Source organism: Leucoraja erinacea, chromosome 4 (assembly GCF_028641065.1).
Source record: "Leucoraja erinacea ecotype New England chromosome 4, Leri_hhj_1, whole genome shotgun sequence".
NCBI classification, from domain to species: Eukaryota; Metazoa; Chordata; class Chondrichthyes; order Rajiformes; family Rajidae; genus Leucoraja; species Leucoraja erinaceus.
Window position 1 is genome coordinate 35,842,951 of NC_073380.1, and position 18,015 is coordinate 35,860,965.

General features: G+C 39.1%; 1 protein-coding gene across 2 annotated transcripts in view; it reads left to right on the forward strand.

Annotated features, from left to right (window-relative positions):
- tox (thymocyte selection-associated high mobility group box) overlaps positions 1-18,015 on the forward strand; it is a 217,209-nt gene that overhangs the window by 152,739 nt on the left and 46,455 nt on the right. The window lies entirely within an intron of this gene.

Below are 18,015 nucleotides of genomic sequence, written 5' to 3' on the forward strand. Positions count from 1 at the left end.
TAATCACATGCATTCTAATTCTATTACATATCTACTTTAAAATTAAATTAAGCCGACTGTGATCAAGCTTTCTCTTATCTACTTATTTTTTCTCATCATCTTTTGTAAATTCTTATTGTAATCAAATATATTCATCTGAAGGAAACCTCATCATTGAAACATTATGGTCAAATTGCAAAAAAAATCAAACTGTTTTAATAACAATTTAAATCTCACTTACCAATGATTTGCATTTTGGCACATTGAGTGCAAACTAGAATATAAAAGATAATTATCCAACCATTTTGCTGTTTTTGCTTCTTGAAAAAAACATTTAAAATATCACACCAATTGAATAAATCAAAAACAACATAGTATTATAATTATGTTTAATAAATCACTGCAATCATTCTGTAAACCATATACCAACTTTGTCTCACATCCATGGTCCCTGCTTAGTGCGTTAATGACACATAGCCTTGGGATTTTCCCGAACTTAAAAGTATTGCAAATTCAATGGCTAGATTTTCAATTTTTTGGCAGTTATACCAGTTAAGTAACAATTCAGTTCCCGGAGACCGTTAAAAGAAGCTTTATTGTAGCAATGCGTGATTGCCTAGTTTTCTGTCATTATCACTAATTAATTTGTGCTTCGGAAAATCATCCCACAGGAAACCTGCTTGCTACAGCCTTGTTGATTGGCAGATTTTAATATTTGGTAAAAAAATAGCATAATGAACTCATTCAGTCCAAAAGAGGAAAATGTTCCTCCCCCAACTTGTTTGAGTGTCCTCATTAAAAATGATGACAAGAGCCTATTAAATGTAAATGTTCAGGTCAATTTCTCCTGTCATTATTCAACATGACAAGTGATTGCTCAGTGAATCAAACTGGACAATACTTTAACATTTTTCTAGAAACTAAATTATTAATATCTGTTTTACTGAATTTTCTTCAGAAATGAGCCAACAATTTTTATCAGGGGCAATTCTGATCCCAGAAAAATTATAGCATTTTAAACTGAATAGGCAAAGGACAAATTGCTTTCAGTGTGAATAAATGAATTTGAATTTATGGGTCATGATTTTTATTCATGTTCTAGCCTGTCCCTCTGTAAATAGCATTGCATGGCCATGTGAAAAGGTAAATTTTAAGAACATAGTAAGTAAAGTTTAACAACTAAGAAATGGATGAAAAACAGTAATCCGAAATATTCAGCAAATTAGGGGCATCGGTGGAGAAATGGCATCAATCTTTCAGTTCAATAGACTTTAAAGTGGTAATTGTTCTGAAACATTAACACTGTTTCATTTTGTACTGATGGTACCTGACCTGCTAAATTATTTCCAGCACTCTGGGTTTTTTTTTCCAGATTTCTAGCATCTGCTTTTCTTTTTACTAAATAATTGGATTTTTTACTTTGACTTTCCATTCGTAACTTGTCCTGCCCCCTCTTCCTCTCTCCACCAACCACAGTGGAAGTGGTGTGGAAAGCAAAGTAAAATGACAAAGTGGTCCCTTGCACCTTTCAGCTTCTCATCCCACTGTTTGACTGACCTCAAGCATGACAAGGCCACTTGTCTCTAGAAAGTTGAGGGCTAAGGTGGCAATGGCATGTCCAGCCATATGATCAGATAGTGCTTTTTAATGCAGGCCTGATAAAGGGCTGAACAGCTCACTGCCTGCTTCAGCTCCCACAGTATCGATTCCCAGCCAATGTTTTGCAAGAGGCGGTGCTACATTAGTCTTCTGTAAAGTGATGTGCAACATTCTTTGTTAAAGACTCTACAAGTAATAACGGTCATAAGCAACATTTTCTGTATCCTCTCAATTCGCCATGAAACTGTATAATTTAGCCCCCCCCCCCCCTCCCCTCCCTCTCTCATGGAACTAGCTTAAGTACATTGGCAACAAAATTGGCAGGTTAGACCTTTTTTTGAAGCATTAAATTGGTTCTAACATTGTCCAGAACACATGCACACGTTAAAAACCTGAGTTGAGCTTGATGTATCTCAGTGAGCAAGACAGTAATGCCCACCAGAAGTATGCATGGTAGGAGAGATAAATGCCAATGAAGTGACAGAGTGGTTCACTGACCTCAATCATGCTTGTGTTATCACTAAAATTGTTCAAGAAATTGCATCCAAGTTCTTGGTGACTGATCATGCGCATTCATACCCACAACGTCCAATACAATGTATATGTGGAGGCCCTCTTGTTAGCTCAGAGGAACAAGTTTATCTCCTTTCCAATTCCTTGACTTGTGCCTCGTCAGTATTATCAGAGAAGCATGGATCCCATCATCTCGTCTTGTCTTGTGTTGTCTCGTTCAACACATTGCTTCCACCAATATACTTATTCCCACTGCTTCTGGAGGCACAATACACTTCATCTTAAAAATGTGCAGATGGCATTTTAGTAGAGTTAGATATTCCTAATATTGTGCTGGAACAGTTAACTTAATTGTCTGCTTAGTTCTGTCTGAATGCTGCAAAAATGTAATGAGCCAGCAACGTGAATTTTGCAAACTGTTTTAGCAGGCTTGGTTGGTCCAGCACAATCTTACATTGCAGATTTTCCACCCATTTTTCACTAATTTCCAAATTACCCCCAAATATTGATTTTTTGATTATTTTTGTTGGTATTTTCATTAAACATTACTTTTATTCCTGACATCTCCATATATTCTAAGCAGTTCAATACCTTATAATCTGAAGCCAATGACAGTAGCTTTAGGTCAGAAAAATAATTTGGTACATCGTTTTAATGGGAATGGGAAACGAAACATATGACTGCATAGTTTGTATGTTGCAGAAATGATGCACGGCTGTAGAAAATGCACTAAACCAATACACCAAGCAATTCTACTTTTTATTTCCTTGCAGCACTGTACAGTTACTTAAAAAGCCACTTACATATACTGACTGCACTGCTTTCAGTTTACTGGCTTTGTTCCAGGTCCTCTGTGTATGACGTGCTTGCATACAGAAGTAGCTGGATATGGACGTTAATATCAAATAGTATGCAACCTACATTTTGTCACCTGCACTAAATGCTACAAGATGCGCATTCAGAGGCAGCTCTTCACATTTAAAAAACGACTAGATTGACCCGTTCAGTGGTCATGCAATCCAGTTCAAGGATCTTCCTATATATATGTACCTTTTAAAATTACCACTTGCTCCTCCTCAATACAGATGTCATTAAGGGGCCCTACCAGTGGACCCTGACCTGACCATGTCATTGGTTACCTGCAGCTGTTTGTAACCTTTTCTCCTGGAGCCCACATCCTTGAACTTTCTATTTCCCACCCCATCCTGGGAACTTCAAATCCACACATCCAATCTCACTCATTATCACCACAGCCGTTGCCATCATTTTCTACAATCTGCAGTCTCTCAGAATACCTCTCCCAACTCTGCAGAAATAGTTTCCAATAGACTAGCACAGCAGTTAGCTTCACAAGTTCATGTTATAGGAGTAGCATTAGGCCATTCGGTCCATTGAGTCTACTCCACCATTCAATCATGGCTGATCTCTGCCTCCTAATCCCATGTACCTACTTTCTCCCCATAACCCTTGACACCCGTTTTAATCATGAATTTGTCTCTCTCCTCCTTTCTAAAAGAGTGCCATTTAATTCTGAGGCTATGGTCTCTGGACTCTCCCACCAGTGGAAACATCCTTTCCACATCCACTCCATCTATGCCTTTCATTATTTTGTAAGTTTCAATGAGGTCCCCCCTCAACCTTCTAAACTACAGCGAGTAGAGGCCCAGTGCTGTCAAACTACTTCAAAATCGTTTGTAGTAGTTGAGATGTTAAACTTTAAAAAAATATATAAATGTTGATGGATGCTTGGTAATTCTCAAAAAATATATGTTTTAAATCCTTGGTAATTAATTTTACAAATATAATTACATATTTATCAATTGCTTAAATGCAAGATGATACAACATTTTTAGATAATTCTTGTAGAATCATTCAGTCATTAATATTAAATAAAAGCCAAGATACTAAAATAGTCTTAATGTATGATTCCTGTGAAATAATTCTAGTTCTCTATCAATCATATAAAGCAATTGTAATAAATGTTAGTGATCACTTATAGGTGGTTTCTTCATCACACCCGGGGGAATGGAAAATATCATCAATTTCTGAAAACTGTGAATGACAAGGGAAATTAGTCTTTTCACAATCACTTTCTACTCAACTCATCATTGTAAAGTTTTTCATTTACAGGCTTCATTCTCAGCCTTCCTTTACTCTCCCATTTCTTAATCTTTTCAGCAACAAAGCAGCAATCTGAATAACTCTAATAACTTTATATCTGGAAATAATGACCAGAAGTAGAAAAGCTTTATTTATTGTAAGAGAATTACTACCCAGCAGCATATTAGAATATAGTATTGCTTAGCCTTTGTCACCATGGTGTAGATAGCCATGAGGAAACTGAAGCTTGTTGTTGCAGTTGACCATTGAGTACATTTCTATACTTATAAAACTCTGATCTTGGATGTGTATTTATTTGTGTGATGTTCATGTGCGTTTCACATCTCCTCGAAAACACGAGTGACATTTTTACATATTCCGAAAGAGATTTACGCCGTGATGTCAAAAAATGCCTTATCTTAAAATTATCTTAAAATTTAATGCATTATTTCTCAAGTTATTTATGAAAATGTTCAAAAATTTCAAATAACTTAGAAAATAAACGAGTTGGTCTCGCTGATGACATCACAATGGACCTGACTGCCTGCTGCTGCGAGTGATATCACCCCTGTTCTGTGTTCTTGGCTTCTTAACTTTCGCTTCTTTAAATTTGTCACTTAGCGTTTTTAAACTGCTGCTCAGGTCGGGCTGCGCGCTCCGCTGTGCTCCTTGAAGTTTTAGAACATGGCGGTTGTTATCGCCGCGTGGGCACAGCGCTGCGCATGGGAAGGTGGCCGTGGCGGCCATTACTCCTTCTGGGAGAGGGCGTCTATGGAGACCTGCGATTCCTCCGTCGATCGCAGGGACGGGGCATCGTGACTCTTTTTCCTCGCTGGTGATCCCGATCCCACCTGGCGATCTCCTCTCCATCTCCCCATCCGATCGTCTGTCATGTGGGTGGATGGGCGGGCTTCCCCTCGTGGAAGCTACGATCAGCCGGCCCTCCGCTGCTTTTGACTGTGTTCAGATCACTCCCAGCCTCGCTCGGATCCACACCAGCCGCAGCCTCGCTCTGGCCCTGTGCATGGTGGGGAGGCTGTTGTTCTATGACCTAGGTAGGTGCTGCTTCTATCCACTCCCCCTCCCTCTCTATCCCCTCCCCGGGGCAGAGAAAGAGAGAGAGGGAGGGGGAGTGAGGGGGGAAGGAGAGGGGTACCTCGCTCGGGTACATGCCCACCAGCAGCCTCGCTCTGGCCCTGTGCATGGTGGGGAGGCTGTTGCTCTATGACCTTGGTAGGTGCTGCCTCTACCCACTCCCCCTCCCTCTCTATCCCCTCCCTGGGGCAGAGAAAGAGGGGGGGGGGGGGGGGGGGGGGGGGGGGGGGGGGGGGGGAGGGGGGGAAGACGGGGGGGGGGGGGAAGGAGAGGGGTACCTCGCTCGGGTACATGCCCACCAGCAGCCTCACTCGGGCCCAGCGCCTGGTGGGAGGCTGCCTCTACCCCTACAAGATTAGATAAAATTATCATTTGAGTTTTGAATATAATTACCACACAAATTATTCTCTGGGATAATGACATTTTTTGTTTTTTAACTGCCGATGCTGAAAATCAAAAATAAAATGCTTGAAATATTCAGCAGGCCAGGCCGCAAGTGTGGGAAGAAAAAACAGAGTTAACATTTCCAGTTGAAGATCCTTCATCTGAGGGACTTCAACCTGAATAATTCTGTTTCTCTTCCTACAGATGTGGCCTGACTTCCAAGTATTTCAGGCATTGTTTTTGTTTTTATTGTCTGAGATATATGTGCCTTCATCCATACATTAGTAAAGCCAACTGTGTTCCAATCCATAATAGCTTTGAACCTTTTGGCGATGTCAAGGTTTGTTGACCTCTAATTTTATTTTTATATCCAAAGACACTCATGTTTTATGCTCGGCTACTTTAACTACAAATTTCATTACATCCTGGTATACGTGACTACAAACTAATCTGAATTTGAATCGGAGTGCATGGACTATCTGGCACTTAGAATGTAAGTACTTGCCCTGGCAACTATTGGAACTCTGCATTCAGGGAAGTGGAACATAGATACACTTTATATAAATACAAAATAACAATTATTCCACATTATTTCAATTCCAATGTAACTCTGTCCACAGAGACATCTTTAATACAATAACATTCATTTTCACTTCTCACATTCCTGAGCCTGCACTTTATCAACTTAATGCTAATTTATTCAAGAATACAATGAAGTTGACCCACAAGTGGCTTACATCTGTTATTTGTACAATTCACGTCCTTGTGGAAGCAAAGGGAGTTGTCCAGAAATTCATCCCCAATCAGTGGGACTGAATTCACAACTGTAGTCATCAATGTGCATTGTACGTTGCCTATTTCTACACCTATTTCCTTGTGTTCTCATGTTCAAAATGTAATGAATTCCGGAGGAATACCAACACATGGTGCAATGAGCTCTCTGGCAGGGCTAAACTTAAAAGTAAATAGTTTATCTGGGAATTTCTGCTTAAGGTCCAAAAGTGAACATTTATTTGCATTATTACCTCTTATCAGTGCTTTTTTTGCAGACAAAAGGTGCCGTCACACATTTTGTTCCTTGCTGTTGGTGTGTATGGCAGATCATATACTACTTAAACTGTTCAAGGGAAGGACTGACCATCGAATTTAATCAATACATTTTATATTTTAAACTTTAGTACTCTCTTTGTAATATTAAAAATTCCAAAATGAAGTTTTTTAAACTTTTTCTGTACTGTCACAAAAAAACATTGACTCTTATTCACATTTGACTTATTGTTCAAATTCTGGTCATTATAAACACATCACTCAATGAAGAAAGTTTGTTTTTCAATGATCACGGTTCTTTTTAAACAAATACAAGAGTTCCAAGAATCTTTAAACCACACATGAAGAATTTAAAAAAGCTACAGTATTCAACTGCCTTCTAAGACTCTATCATTATATATCCTAGTGGTTAAACTGGTTACTTTTTTGTCTCTCGAAAGATGGTAACATTCACTTAATAGCATATACTTTTTCAATTTCACAGTTGAATGCTCTCATGATAAAGATTGAAATTATACAGTGAAAAAAAATCAATGCAGTAGTTTCAATGCATTGTAGAGAATTGCAAATTCAAATAGACAATTTCAGCTTTTTGTTCTCATGCTTAAATTGCATAATATAAACAGGAAATTCTTATTGGATCATTTAAATTCAGATAAGCAGTTAAACTCCTTAAACCACAGTCAATGTTCTAGCAACTGGTTACTCTACATAGGTTGTGCCAGTTAATAAATGCTATACAAGCAAATCAGCCTTAAAAGCTAGGGGGATATTTTAACCGATTCTAACTATGGGTGCTTGGCCATACATTCTCCCCGTGACCTTTGTGGGTTTTCTCTGAGATCTTCAGTTTCCTCCCACACTTCAAAGATGTACAGGTTTGTAGGTTAATTGGCTTGGTATAAATGTAATGGGCCTGTCCCACTTAGGCGATTTTTATGGCGATTGCCGGCGACTGTCATAGTCGTAGCAGGTCGCCGAAAAACCTGCGACTGGACTAATGGGCCTGACCCCTTAGGCGGTTTTTTAGGTGACTTCCGGCGAATATGACAATGGAATTCACCGGTCAGCACCAGCGACAACCTACGTCATCCTGGCGACAACCTACGATATCCTAGCGACAACCTACGTTAACCTGGCGACAACCTACGACAGCACCCACGTCAAGCTATGCTCATTGGTGTCAAACCCACAGTCGCCACTGTCACCAAAATATTTTCAACAGAAAATCCAGCGGCGACCAGAAAGACACTATGAGGAGAATACTCACGACCATACAGGCGACACCCTGGCGACCATGTCGCAACATCCTAGTCCACAAGTGGGACAGACCCGTAAATTGTCCCTAGTGTGTGTCGGATAGTGTTAATGTGCGGGGATCGCTGGTTGGCGGGAACCTGTTGGGCCGAAGGGTCTGTTTCCACGCCATATCTCTAAGATAAACTAGATTAAAGCAGTAATCTGAAAGCAGAGGCTCAGCAGAAAACATGATGGTTGGAAAATTCTCATGAATTCATTGACAGCCATGGCATGCATAGGATCTTCAGCATTGTCAAGGCCACCTTAAGTCCAAACAGCCTTCTCTGGAGAATATGGATAGGCAACCTTTTAGGTCAGAACCCTTCTTCAGATTCTGAAAAAAATGCAGTTTTAAAAAAAAAATCTTTCTCCCACAATTCTGCACCTCAACTCCAAAAAACATTCCCAGGAATTTGTTTGAAAGAATATTAGTGACATCAATGTTGCCCTGCACTTCTGAGAGCCCTACAATGCAACCTCATAGAGTGATACAGTGTGGAAACAGGCCCGTCTGCCCAACTTGCCCACAACGGCCAACATGTCCCAGCTACACTAATCTCACCTGCCTGCATTTGGTCCATTTTCCTCCAAACCTGTCCTATCCATAACCCGTCTAACTGTTTCTTAAAAGTTGGGATAGTCCCAGTCCTCTGGCAGCTTGTTCCATACACCCACTCTTTGTGTGAAAATGTTACCCCTCAGATTCCTATTAAATCTTTTCCCCTTCACCTTGAACCTATGTCCTCTGGTCCCCGATTCCCCTTCTTTGTGCATCTACCTGATCTATGCCTCTCATTATTTTATACACCTCTATAAGATCACCCCTCATCCTCCAAGGAATAGAGACCCAGCCTACGCAGCCTCTCCCTATAGCTCAGACCCTTTAGCCCTGGCAACATCCTCGTAAATCTTCTCTGAACACTTTCAAGCTTGACAATATCTCTCTTATAACATGGATCCCAGACTGAACACAATACTCTAAATGCGGTCTCGCAAACGTCCTATACAATTGCATCATGGCCTCCCAACGTCTATACTCTTACTCCTGATACTTCTTATTGAATGGCTTGGGGCCCATCACATTGGTGCATTTATAAAAATGTTTGTGAGCAGAGGATGAGCAAAGTTATTCTTCAGGTCAAGAAAGCGAAGCCATTTCCTTAATTGACACCATCTTTAAACCTCCCGACCTACCACTCATATTTACTGCACACAACTAGCAGGACCAACCCTCATCGCATTTAGTGATTCCATGAGCACCAGCCTCCCTACAACCGAATACTAGCTCCTGAAAACATTGACCAGCACTAATTCCTGTGCTTACCAAAGCATGATCACATAATTACTGATCTCACAAATGTTCAGACCTGAAATCATGGGCATCTGCTTTCTCCTCCCACCTTAGAGCCATTCCTGTCATTGAAAGCCCTGACAAAGTAACTCTTCTGTGATCGTTACAACTCTATGATCACAAAGTGCCCAGAATACACACCTCCATCAGTTAATCACTGCCCCACTGTACTCTGCCCAGCTCTCCACAATCTCCAGGGCACTGCAACCACAAGATTAGCAAATCTAGAAACCAGCTACCTATTAGTAACCATGTTGAAATCAATAACTTCCCAGTACTCACCATTAACCCATCTAATTACCAACAGCCTTGTTATCACCAACCCCTGTGTATTCATCAAGCCCCCAAAATCATTAACCCCCATTGTAATGTCCCATGTAATCAACAATCCCTCTGCAAATGTCAATCCCCTCTGTAATCATCAATCCCAACCACCCCCATGCCCCATTACCTCCTCCTCCCCCTCACATCACATTGTAATCACTAATCTCCCTGTAAACTCCCTATACAACCCCCTAATGAGTTATAATGAGAGTGTTATTTGTTGCTGTTTGTTGGAGACAATTACACATGTCAGTACATATTCAGTGAAGGTATTTGCAGGTTTTTGCTTTGGTCACTGCATGATTTTTAGCATGTAAATACAGCTGTAGTCGATAGTTATATTAAACTCCAGCAGTATCTATCTGTCAGCAGCTCTGGGGATTACATTCGCCACTGCTGTGTCAGATGGTAACAGCTAGGGGTAAATGGGAAGGCCACAGGGACACCTCACTTCTGTAGCAGAAAGCTGGCACTTTTCCAGATCTACTTGCTAACCCCACATAGGCAGCAGCTGGTAAGTAACACTAACAAACAGAGCCTCAGGGCTACGCACATACATCGGTTTCCCTATCCACCAACTGCCGTACAATGTGCAGTGGTAAGGAACAGCTGGCCAGAACAGATACCAAAAAATAGTTGTTATTAATTAAAGCCGCCTTGCAAATGTTTTGATATAGATTATGTTGGAATAACAGCAATAAAAATGGGACTTTCAAATAATGAAACCTTTTGAATTAAAAGTAGCTATTGGCAGGAATTAGATTTGTGATCAAAGAAATGCTTTACAAAATCTTGCCAGTTAGAACACACCATTTCCTGTAATCATTGGTTAGCTCCTAACTTTACAGCTCAAGAACTGACAAATGTTTTATGTTTTCAAATTTTAATCTATCTATCTATCTATCTATCTATCTATCTATCTATCTATCTATCTATCTATCTATCTATCTATCTATCTATCTCTAAAAGCTCATCATGACCACTTCCTGTCTGCGTTGTAATTAAATGTGCACAAAATCAATCCCCCATAGCGCTACGATTTTTCGCCACCTTACCATTTTCTGCTGCGTCAAATAAGTTTTGTTCCGATCGGTGAAATAGTACAAAAATTATGAAGGTTTCCCCCCTCCCCCACCACGCACCCCCACCCCAAACACCCCACCCCACTCCCCTCCCTCACAATCCTCCGATCGGTGAAATAATACAAAAATTATGAAAGTTTCCCCCCCCCCCACACACCCCCCCTCCCCCCACACACCCCCCTCCCCACAGTGGTGGAACATTGCTTTGGGGGAATGGGTTGCGTTGGAGGAACAGGTGAGTGGTGGAATATTGCATTGGGGAAAGGGTTGCATGGTGTGGGGAGGAGACCAGGCCTTCCATGTGACTGGGAAACAATGGTCTAGTGTATCAATATCTACTATAAAGACATTACATTGTTGTCATATTTAAATAACACACCCCCCTCCCCCACACACCCCACCCCCATTTTTGTCATATTTAAATATGCTTTCCATTACAGCCTAGTTTCTAAAATAATATTTTGGAAAAGAATGCTGCAGACTCAGTACAAGAACATTTGAAGCATGCATTCGCTAATTACACACAATTAAGTGAAATTTGTAACTTTAAATTGTTTTGGCATTTGCAAAATGTTGCCACAGGCATGAAGAGTTAGTGAAACATCAGCTGCGTGATGTGATATTAAACAATAATTTATGTCACTCTACTTAAAATTTTGCCAACAAACTTTGGAAGACTAATTTACATAAATTTCACCAGCTGCTGTGATGATTAAAATAGTACATGATTTTTTTTAGTGATTGCTGTGAAAGCCATCTATCCCAGATCTTTGTCAATCATACAGCAATTCAAAGTAAATTAAATAAAACTGATATATTAACAAATTAACTGGAAAATGAACTTGATTCAATATACACAGTACATTATTGGGGTTTTTTTTAATTGATTTGCAATTTTTGGACTTTGTTTCTGTCTGTATATGCATTTAAAACAAACATTTGCAAAACAATCTTAGAAGAGCTCAATTGGCTTTATCATCCTGTTGCACAATATTATAGGAACAGTATTAATTAGAGCAATTTGAAGATTTGAATATAGGCATTAATTTAGTGAAATACTATTAGAACAAAATCTTTCAAGCAACATGCTGCATGCCTTGAGGAGCTACTTTTGACACACACATGAAAGAAACAAACAAAACTGCATATCGTGGAAATCTGAAATAGAATAAAAGCAAAACTGCTCAACAGATTACAACCTCTGTATTCCTTTGTATATGATGTCCATCGTATCATGAGAAATAGCATTGGACTTAGTCATAGATTATACAGCGAAGAGACAGATCTTCAGCCAAATAAATCACATCAATCATTAAGCACCCATTTATGTTAATCCTATGCTACCAGATTATTCATCCAACACTACTATAAACTCTCAAAGATTATACCAGTCACCTACACACAAAAGACAATTTATAGTGGACAACAAGACTAAGTGGGACCCGTTGGGTCCCTGTCACACAGGAGGCTTGGTGCCCCAACGCAATATTCCACCACTCACCCATAGCCCCCAACTGCACAGGCGCAGCTCATTTCCCCTCATCCCTAGCACTCTCTCCCCACACTTCACCCTCCCTCTTCTTTCCCCTTTCCTCCTCTCCTCCCCAATCCCTCCCTCACCTCTCTCTCCCTCTCCTTTCTCCTACCCTCAGTCACTACCTCTCTCCCTCCATAAATCATCTCCCCTCCCTACCCCCCTCCTATCCCTTTATCCCCCACTCCTCACCCCTATTCCCCCCATTATCCCTCCTCGCCTCCCCCACTGTCCTCTTCTCCCTCTATTACCCACTCCCTACCTCCCTCACTCTTCTCCCTCTATTCCCCCTCCCCCCTCTCCCTATCCCCTCCTCTCCCTGTATTCCTTTCAGTTTTAGGTTTCAAACTCTATGAGGTAAACCAGGCTCTATTTAATAAAATCTAGATCAGGCCTCACATATACTTGTCAATATTTACATGAAGGGTCTTTGCCGTTTCAATTTTTTTTAATGCATGCATTAACATTTTATTTAAGTGAGTGACATCCAAATGTGTGTTGAATGTTTTTGAATGCCACAGTTGACGTATCTTGAAAAGATCTGCTGAGCTTTTAAGAAATGTTTTGTGGGTGTCTGTTAATTGTTTTTGAATTAATTAGTTTATGTACCCTTCTAAATGTAGTAATTTTATATCAGTGAATCACCCTGCTCCTTTTCCCTGCAATCAACACTGACAGTGAAAATGGACAGTGAGAATGAAGAAAATTAGATTTTTAAAACAAAAATAATGTGATATATTGAAGGCAGCTATATCCACTAGCAAATACACTTATTCTCAAAGGGATGTTTTAAATATAGCTCTTCGCTGTTTTATAACTATACCTCAAACAAAAAGCTACAACTGGATGCAATTAATCCTCGAAATAGACTTTGTCTTTTTGTTGTAGAGTCTGTGTCAAGGTCAGTAAATGAATAACATTGGTCTTATCATCTAGTGCAATCACATTTGAAACTATACTTAAAATTCAGTGGCTTCGCATAAAACATCAATATTGTACATCTCTCTGTAAAGGTTATTATCTAATAAGGTTTTAAATGAATGGAAATCTTAAAGCACTGTTTGAAACAATTTAAGTTTAGAATGCCATTTCTATAACAATGATTAAGTATGAATAGTCTCACTTTTCACTGATCCACTATTGTGGTGACATTAAGGTTAAATGGCAGAAGTGTATAAATAAACCACTTTACACAGAACACAACTTTAGCATTGTTATTAACTTTAAGGCTATTATTAACTTTAGTCAAGATCTTTTATATCTACTTTATAGATGAAGCTTGTATGTTAATAATAAAATGGCAATGTTTATAAAAAGTTGAACCGTACCTTGAAACTATCTACTTGAAGGCTTTTAAAATTAAATGATATACATGCTATTATGACCTTGAATAAGCAGTGGATAATCATTAACTAGTATTTTTATTGGTGTTTTTTACTCAATTAATAAATTGGAACATAAATCCAATTTGGATTCTTTTACAAGATAGTGATGATTAAAATATAGCCACATATCTGTCTAAACTTGGATACAAGTACACCAAGCCAGAAACTCTATGGACAGGGATTAGAGATGCTTCTAGGTATTTACCCAGGGAAAATGTGCCAGGTTTGTACAAGGTTGTGAGATGTCATATTATGTGACCAACCACCATGATAAATAGGATACATTCAGAATAGTTGAAGCAATTCAAAACTGGACATCCAAGAGTGACTGGGGGGCTACCAGCAGCAGCAGCAGCAGAAATGCATTTCACCACAAAATAGAATGTTTATCAAAAAGCATGATTTGCCTTAATTCAAAAGGGATATGCCATGAACAGCAAAAAATGAGGTGGCAACTTTATGATGCTCAGCTCTGGACTATGTGCTTGCTAAACACTGAAGGCACTCTGCCATCGAGAGTGTGAAACAATCCATAACCAATAGATTAGATCAGAGCTCTGCACTTCAGCTTCATCTTGTCATGAATTATAGTGTACCATCAGGGAAGCCAGTCTTCATTAATTAACTCAATCATCTGAAAACGTCATGTACAGCTTAGACTCTTGGCAGCAACAGCATCCCAGCTGTGGCGCTGAAGGATTGATCTCTGAAATTAACTGTGCTTGAAGTTATTCTGTTTTGGTACACTGTTACACTACCATTTACCCAACATGTCCACATACTGCCCAAAACAACTAGGACAGATCCAATCCAATGCTCCAACTTAACTTTTATTTAGGGCGACATAGTGGCACAGAGGTAGAGTTGCTGTCTTACAGTGCCAGAGACTCAGGTTCGATACTGACTACGGGTGCTATCAGTACAGAATTTGTATGTTCTCCCTGTGACCACGGTTTCTCCGGGTGCTCCAGTTTACTCCCACACTCCAAAGACGTAGAGGTTTGCAGGTTAATTGGCTTTGGTAAATAGTAAAATTGTCCCTCATGTGTAGGATTGTGTTAGTGTATGAGGTGCAGGCTCGAAAGGCCGAATGGCCTACTCCTGCACCTATTTTCTATGTTTCTATGATCGCTGGTCAGCCAAAGGGCTCTATCTCTAAAGTAAAGTAAAGTAAAGTAAACCACTTACTCTTAAGTTGTCAACTAAACAAGTGGGAAGATACTATTACTGGTCAGTTTGTGCTTTGTGAGAAACACCTGGCTCCAGACCACATTAAAGTCTTGTTTAAAGCTTGAATAAAGGAACTGAGTTCCACAGGTGACTAGACATTGTCTTTCCCTGACATCAAATGTTTGATTAAATGAGACACCGAGAAATCCTTAGTTTTAGAAGAAAAAATCGACACTGTTGCCATTGGTTCAGAACTAAAGAAGGTGATTGTGCTGATTGGAGACCAGCAGCCTCAGCCCCAGAACACCTTACTGAAGTTCCTCAGAGCAGTGACCTCAGCCCACCATATTTTTCAGCTGACCTTTCCTCCAACATAAGGTCAGAAATAAGGATGTTAGATGATGAATGCAAACTGTTTTATTCCACTCAGCACTCCTTAGGCAATGAACCAGCCCATGCCAGCATACAAGTTATTTCAACTACAGCATATAGAACAAATTCATTCTAGCCCGACTGATAAGTTGTAGATCATTCATCCTTTGCTGCTTAAGTTCAATAAAAAGTGACAATGTATGTGAGTTTGCTCTATCGAGTCCAATCATACAACTGAGAGTTTTATTGGGGATGAAATCACTTTTGATTTTTTTTAATGGTAACTTGCAAGTCTCCAAGTCTGAAACCAGTATTATTCACATTGACCATTCTAACCTTGATCCTAATGCTATTTCAGATCCCCACTACCAAACTAAACTTAAGGCTGATGAAACATAAGCCACTCCTGCTCTATTCAACTTTGTTGGGTACACAACTGCTTAACCGTTGCTTCTTAAAGCCACCTAGGGATTGCCTACTGAAGATTTTTTTTTTAATTTTTATTAGAATGAGGAGGTGTGCTCCACTTCTTTGTGGCTTAATAGAAATACATCAAAGCTGCCTTGTTCAAGTTGCCATCCCACAAAAAGCCTTAGTTTGATCAATTTTGTAAACCCCGTAAATGTGATACATGACAATGAACAATTCCTATAGACTGTTCATCCATTTTTGCCAGTTTTGTACACAACATGTACGCATTTTTTTTCACATTTTGGAGTAAATGTCAGTGAATTGATGTACTGGAACAGCTTGACTTTAGAAGTTTGTTTTCGGTTGATGATTTTACCAGTGATTTCCCAAAATAATGTTATTTATTTTTCTTAGTGCAGAATTTTGTGTTCATGCTCAGGGTCTACTGATCTAATTTATATCAATGTGTGAGAGGGATTACCCTAAAGCCCAGCAATCCTACATTTGCATCTCCCCTAAAAAGGTCCAAAAAGTGAAATTAAACAATCCCTCCTAATTACTACTTTATGGCAACATTGGACCTCAGTGAAACACTTGAGATTTACATTTGTTTAGTAGATGCCTGTCGATGTAGTGAAGATTGAAGAAGGTTGATACCAGCATCTTAATTAACTTCTCACATGGAAGTATATATCTGTACTTGTTTTAATGCTTTTATCTTGGTATCCATTTTGGAAGCACCTATCTTAATTTGAAATTTGCCTTGAGGCAGAAGTTGCATAAAAGTTCCTTAATTTGTCATTGTAATTGGCCTAGTCATAGTCCAACTGTATAATATCAAGCCTCACCTTGTCAGTGGAGACATTAAAGAACTACAGTTGTGAACTAGAAATTCTTCTCTCAGTTTTCTTTACATTATTTACATAACATATAAATACATTGTGAGGTTATTTCTAGGCCTCTGATAATCAGCTCAAGTTCCAAAGCCCAACAGCATGATTATGGGTATGTCTAAGGGTATGTCTCATAAAAGTAAAATAGTTGTGCCATTTATTAGCCACTCGTTGGGAGAAGGTATCTATAGTTTGATTTGCAACAGATATCTACAAGATCAATGACCATATTTTTTCATTTTAAGAGAAGAATACTGACCATTCAAAAAAGTTTAACCATTATTGCTCCATAGCAATGTACTTTGGTATCCATATTGAATGGTCTCACTAGCACATGTTAGCAAGTATCAGCATGATCACTAGATAGCTCCCTCCACCTCTCTCCCCCTCCCCTCCTGAAATGTATTTATCAAGGTCAGTTGCAGCTTGTTCAAAAAGAAGGGTCTTGACCCGAAATGTCACCCATTCCTTCTATCCAGTGATGTTGCCTGTCCCACTGAGTTACTCCAGCATTTTGTGTCTATCTTCAGCACTGCATCGAATCCATTTGTTATTTGAGCCAATAGGTTTGTGGACCAGTACCAATTGAAGACAACCACCCTTTTACACAGCAATAAATAATTTTAGCTACTGAACACCCCTTTAAAAGCAATGCATTTTATAATATGAGACTGAGATTTAGGCTTGAGGACACAAGAGATTTGGATTAACTATCATGGTCACACATAGTGTTGGCTTGTAGTCATTATTAAGCCCAACAGCATTAGTATGTATCAATGATAAGATAATTGCTGAAATAGCTTTCATATGACCTCTAAGTTATTTTACCTGATTCAATTTGGATGACTGGAATTGTAATAGAGCTACAGTATGTGCAGTTAGATTTTAACAATACATTAAGTTTGTCACAATAAATATGAGAATATTCTACTTCATACATATGACCCACTTAGACACTTTGGTTTCTGAAATGTTTATACGTGTGAAATGAACATAAACAGTGTTTCACAAAAACATTTTTAAAATACATGAACAAAATTAGCGATGGTTATCTCACTGGATCTAGCAAACAAAAGACGACAACACAAAAAGTCTCAGTTTTTCTATTACAAGCGCTGGCATTTTAAATATATGTACTGGAAAATATCACCTCAGGCAATAAGCTGTAGTGTTTTAAGATTGTATGTGAAATGGCTCTTTGTTTAAAGTATTGTACAATTTGCAGAAAAGTTGTAAATCATTTAGAATTAAAATGCAATTCCCCAAAGTAAACCACTAATACTTCATTTGATAGCAAACAGTTGCTGTGCTGGTTTATTTTCAATGTATGATTTTATATTAATTTTTAATAAACTACGTTCTAGTAATATATGTGGGATACATGGCAGTAAAACATGCAACATTGATTTAATTGTAACCAAAGCCATCCATCTCAGTATTCAAAATGTGTGTTTTTTCTTCAGTGCCATTTATTTAT